We start from the raw sequence: 6531 nt of genomic DNA on the forward strand, positions 1-6531 counted from the left end.
CATTGGTCCCTCTTCTTTAGAGAAGACCAGGAAATGATGGATACACGGATCGTGTTCAAATCAATAGGCACGCAATGACTCTAAATAATAATGATCACGCCACCAAACACACATTCAGACTAAAGGAACCAGCCTGTTTGGAACATGTAAGAAGTAGAAAGTACAGGTATTTGTGTTCAACATGTAAGAAGTAGAAAGTACAGGTATTTGAGTTCAACATGTAAGAAGTAGAAAGTACAGGTATTTGTGTTCAAAGTGTAAGAAGTAGAAAGTACAGGTATTTGTGTTCAAAATGTAAGAAGTCAAAGTAAAAAGTTGTCAGAAAAATAAGTAGTGGAGTAAAGTACTGATACCAGAAACATGTACTGTAAGTACAGTAACACAGTATTTGTACTCCACTACTTCCCACCTCTGGAGAAATGTAGGATCAGGAATAGGCGCGTTAACGAATGAGTGTAAGAAATATGAACAACCATAATGCTTGTAAGCTAACGAAAGCAGCGTCCTCCTCCGTGTCTACGAGTGCAGATCACCACTATCTCCTCCAGAGTTGCACCCCCTATTTTATGCTCCAGCGGATGACAATAATTTAAGCCTCCCGATATGCAAATGTCCTTAATTGGACTGTCACAAGTTCCCAGGCATCGTCAACTTTACAAAATGACTGAGGCTGAGAGCAGATTGGATTTTGGTGGCCAATCTTGTACACTTAAGTTCCAGTAATTTTTGTAAGCGTCTCACCGCGGGCCACTTACAAGACTATCTATACAATCTGGCAGAGGTACAAAAAGACAACCACAAAAAACACAACAAATCTGTCTTTTCATTTTGATTCACTCCCACATCTCTACAGCCAATTACTCCCATCTCAAGCAGACCCTTCAGTGTTCGTGTGACTCATCTGGTTTGTACCTCGATGACTGTAAGAGAGAGGGGGGGGAGTCAGCAGTTTTCCCCCCCTGGAGGCTCCTGTTCCCATTCTGTCAGATAACTATATTTTGTTCAGCGCTCAAAACAGTTTAGGGAATCTAATCTCTCCCAACGTAATGGCTTTGTTTTCAAGGATTGGTAGCGCACATGCATGAATGAATTCAGCCACCGTAGGAAAATATTGTAATTCTTGAGGATTAATATAATACTTTTAATGCATGAATACTCCATAGAGCTGCAGCGGCTGTGTTTTCTCTGAGGGAAGAGCATTGTGTCAGTGTGTGTGCCGAGGTGGAAGAAATACATACTCTGTTCTAATTACAAGCCTTGCATTCAAAATGGTACTTTAGTCAAAGGATACAAGTATGTGGCATCATAATATACTTCTAAGTACCAAAAGTACAATTACTCATTATGTGTAACGGCCCATTTCAGAATCATTTGGGTTTTCCCTTTCCTGTAGTGTGTTATGTAGGTTTTTGTGCATGTTCTGCAAAAGCTAAAATACCTGTGTTCCCTTTTACATTACATGTTAGACACTTTTATCCAAAGCGACGTACATACTCAATACTTTGGGCAATCCCCACAGGAGTGAAGTGTCTCAGGGACACAACGACATGCTGACTGCAGTGGGGTTTGAACCTGTGACCCCCTGATCCCAACACCAATGCTATATCCACTGTGCCACACGCCTCCGTCATGAAACCTACATATTAGTATAGGGCCCCTTTTAATCACTGAACTATGAGTATTGATGCATTAATGTGTTCCTCACAGCAGGTACATGTGGAAATGTAGTTACTTTGTCCTTCTGCTGGATATTGTTTTAATAGAAATACCTTTCAGTTAGTTTAATTTGATTTGGTATTACTAATAAACATCTACAACTCTAAAGTAACCTTGTAACTAAAGGTCAGATAAAGGTAGTTAAAGAAAAAGAAAAACAATGGCTTCCAAAGTGTAGTGGAGTAGAAGTAAAGTAGCACAACATGAAAATAATGTGGGTGTGTGAGTGTGTGGCCTAGCATTGCTATCCTTGTGGGGATCTACATCTATTTACATAGTCACGTGTGGGGACTGGCTTCCCTTATGGGGACAAAATGGATGTCCCCATAAGGGGAATCATTAATTTTAGGGTGAAGACTTGGTTAGGGTTAGGGTTAGGATAAATCTCCAGGAAATGCATGTAAGTCAATGTAATGTCCCCTGAAGTGATGTATACGTGTGTGTGTGTGTGTGTGTGTGTGTGTGTGTGTGTGTGTGTGTGTGTGTGTGTGTGTGTGTGTGTGTGTGCGTGAGCGTGTGTGTGTGTGTGTGTGTGTGTGTGTGTGCGTGTGTGTGGGACAGAAAACAAACCCTGCAATATAAACGTAATGTGTTTAATGTATTCTCCTCTCAGGTAAATAACCTCGATGCGGGTCCTCCTGGATATTGTCTGTCATCTCCAGTGATCCCAGGCTATCAATTATTCCTGATGTTCTCCCGTCATGTTTTTCCATAATCTTTGTTTATTTAGAAACATCCATTTTTTTGTCATGTTTGCAAAAAGGCCATCAATCACTAAGCTAGCGAGTTAGCTGTCATGTATTTCATTATGAAACAGAAAGAAACATCCCACCTCACACATAACACCCCGCTCGGCAATCAATATAAAGTCATCATTTAAGAAGAAAACACATTATCTCAACATGTAACCAGTAATGGGGCAGTGTCACAGCGAAAAGGCTTTAGGGTGGTTCCAATTCATCCTCATTTCTTAAGTGTTTTCATCATTTTTCCTCCCACTCTCCCGCCCATGCTTCCTCTCGATGAATTGAGTCTTTGATTTACATGCGAGGGAACATGTGGAAATGATATTAGTTATGATGACGTGTAAAGAAAGGGAAGATAAAACACCAGTGCCGAGATAAGAAGCCGAGCCTGATGAGGCTAAAATGGGTTTCTGACTGAGAGCGCCGTCAGGGAAGTGTTTAAATCTTAATTTGAACATTTGAAGGCATCCATTAAACGTGAAAGAATAGAGGAGGCGAGAGCGTCAGGTGATTAAAACTACGAGGCATTTGGTGGATGATGTAACCTCTGAAGTACAGAGACTATTCCGGGTTGAATGTGGTTGAGGGATTACATTTAAATCTCTAACTGTCTGCTATCTTTCTATCAGAAGGATTTTCCTTTGAATCCCACGGTCATTTCTCCACGCTCTTCTGGGTGTTGTTTAATAACGGCAGTTCATTGATTTTTTCATGCAGCATGACAGACAATTCCTTGCCCTTGTGTGAACATGTTATCCTTTCAATGAAAATCAAGCAAGTGAAAGATGATTAAGTTAGTACCAAGGTAAATCAGAGTGGAGTGGAAAGTCACTATGTTGAATACGAGTTTTTCACATTCCTTCTAAAAACTAAAGCGTAGGTGTGTTAACTTCAGTAACCAGTGCAACATGCTGCAAACATATTCCACTACAAGTCTGTCCTGCAGTTAAAACCGTCCTTTAACCCTCCTATTGTCTTTGTGTGTGTCCCCCCCCCCTCCTTACTTTGGTGTTCACGGTCTAATTTGACCGGTCCTGTTTTAACTGCTATTACATTAACACAAAAACCTTTAATCATCACCACATTTCATTTAACACCCTTTCAAACTGTGTACATATTGTATCAGACTACTGGTATACACGAAACACTGCAGTAAATATACAAAGAACAGACACTGAACATGTATTGCGTGTGCCAGGTGTGATCCATGTGGGGGGATGGGCACATAAGAGCGGGAAATGTGTCAAATTGTTCTGTGTGTGTGTGTGTGTGTGTGTGTGTGTGTGTGTGTGTGTGTGTGTGTGTGTATGTGTGTGTGTGTGTGTGTGTGTGTGTGTGTGTGTGTGTGTGTGTGTGAGAGAGAGAGAGAGTTGTGTGTGTGTGTGTGTGTGTGTGTGTGTGTGTGTGTGTGTGTGTGTGTGTGTGTGTGTGTGTGTGTGTGTGTGTGTGTGTGTGTGTGTGTGTGTGTGTGTTATCTGATCCGGATGGTTACTAATTCCGGGAACACCATGAGTGTTTCAAAGTTGACTAAATCATCCAAAATTCAATGAAAGTGGTGATCAGCAATTGTATATGTTCAAATGTCTACTGTGAAGNAAGCTGTAGGAAGTGTAGGTACAACGCTACATTTCCCGCCCCGCCGCAGTCATACAGTAGGCTACGGAGAGCGGCGAGAAACATTTTCTCATCGAAAAGCGGAACCGAAATTCACATGTCTAAATGATGCCGTTGGAATCGAAATGTTGGAACCGACTCTCGGTACCCAACCCTGCCCCTGACGGTCACCCGATTCGTACTTGTAATTATTTCCATCTATAGCCAATCAGATGTGTCCTCAATTCTAAGCCAATCACATGAGTGCGCCCCCAGGAGGGTATGATTTATTGCGTTCATGACGTAGCACTTCATGTACGCATTTTGCTCTGTGCGGAACTGACAGGTCCATGGAGCCTGTCTGCAGGCGCTAATCCGGCACAGCGGAGGCCCGGAAGGAATCTCGGGCGGACGGCCCGGGGGCAAGGCAGAGTTCAAAAAGGGGGTCTCGGGCGGACGGCCCGGGGGCAAGGCAGAGTCCATGGTGGGGCGAAGACCACAGCGGGCGAACTCAGGGGGCCGAGCATGAGGGCGAAGGCAGCGGCAGGAAGAGTCAGGGGCCCGGGCTCGAGGGCGAAGCAGGCGGCGATGGCACAACTCCGGAGGACGGGCAGGAAGGCGCTGACGGGACAGCTCCGGAGGCCGGGCAGGAACCGGAGCCGGTGGGACAGGCTTCGGCAGGATCCCCCACAGAAGAGGACCAGGAGTTGGCAGGACCCCCGGCGAGACAGGTGGCGGCGGGACCTCCAACGGAACAGGACATAGGGTTGGCAGGACCCCCGGCAGAAGAGTAGTTGGCGGGGCCCCCAACGGGACAGGACATAGGGTTGGCAGGACCCCCGGCAGAAGAGTAGTCTGCGGGACCTCCAACGGCACAGGACATAGGGCTGGCAGGACCCCCGGCAGAAGAGTAGTCGGCGGGATCCCCAACAGGACAGGACATGGAGTTGGCAGGACCCCCAGCGGAAGAGTTGTCGGCGGGACCTCCAACGGCACAGGACATAGGGTTGGCAGGACCCCTGGCAGAAGAGTAGTCGGCGGGACCCCCAACAGCACGGGACATAGGGTAGGGACTTGAGAGGGAACTGGAGAGGGGACTCGAGAAGGGACTAGAGATGGGACTAGAGAAGGGACAAGAGAAGTGACTAGAGAAGGGACTTGAGTAGGGACTAGAGATGGGACTAGAGAAGGGACAAGAGAAGTGACTAGAGAAGGGACTTGAGTTGGGACTAGAGAAGGGGCTAGAGAGGGGACTTGAGAAGGGACAAGAGTAGGGACTAGAGAAGGGACTAGAGAAGGGACTTCAGTTGGGACTAGAGAAGGGACTTGGGAAGGAACTTGAGGAGGGACTAGGGAAAGGACTAGAGAAGGGACTCGGGAAGGGACTAGAGGAGGGACTAGGGAAGGGACCATGGCCGATGGGGCCAGAACTGGGTCTGGAACCATGGCTGCTGGGACCAGAACCGGGGCTGAAACCATGGCTGCTGGGGCCAGAACTGGGGCTGGAACCATGGCTCTTGGGGCTGGGGTTGCTAGCCTGGACTTGCGACTCCTTCTTTTAGGAGCCGTTTGGAGGCTCCCAGGACCTCCAAAAGAGTTCCAGAGAACGGCTCCTGGACAGGAGCAGGAACTGGGGCAGAAGCAAGGGTTGACTCCAAACGGAACACACCGAGGCGTGTGGTGTCATATTGGGAATTGGGAGGCAGGGAGCTAGCATGCCTGGGGCTAGCAGGTTGGGAATCACACACCGAGAGGAAATTCAAAATCCAGCCAGGTAAGAATTTCAACAAGCCTGGTCTCTCCGTAGGCATCTGGCGCGCCTCTGCCAGAGTAGCCTGTCGCTGCTGAACCCCGGACGCTCCCCTCCATCGATCAGACCAGTAAATCCAATAATTCCTGCTCAAAAGGATCTGCTGGGCCCATATCTGGTTGGTTAATTCTGTTACGGTAGAGCGAAGGAAGCAGGACCCAAATGCAGATTAAACTGATTATACCTTTATTTCAAGGATAACGAATAGAACTTGGACAGACAGAACACTCACTGGTGAACACAGTCAACAACAAAAGACGAACCAACAATGACAGACAGAAAAACCAGAACTTAAATACACACAAGACTAATCACACAAACAAGACACAGGTGAGGAGGGAGGAGAAAACTCAGGGGCACCAGGTGAACACAATCGGGTAATTAGGTAGGGGGGGAAACAGACAGGCAGCAACAGGCAAGACAGGAAACCAAAGACAGATCTAAACAAGACTAAACACAACGCAGACAGGAAACCAAAGACAGATCTAGACAAGACAAAACACAACACAGACAGACCTTTATGCTTTTAGAATTTAGCTGAGGGCCATTTCAAATCTCGCAGTTGGCCCCCAGGGCGTAGTTTGGACACCGACTTGGTGACTGTCACACACACACACACACACACACACACACACACACACACACACACACAAACACACACACACA

Source organism: Notothenia coriiceps, unplaced genomic scaffold (genome assembly GCF_000735185.1).
Source record: "Notothenia coriiceps isolate Sejong01 unplaced genomic scaffold, NC01 NC01_scaffold00018999, whole genome shotgun sequence".
Lineage (NCBI taxonomy): Eukaryota > Metazoa > Chordata > Actinopteri > Perciformes > Nototheniidae > Notothenia > Notothenia coriiceps.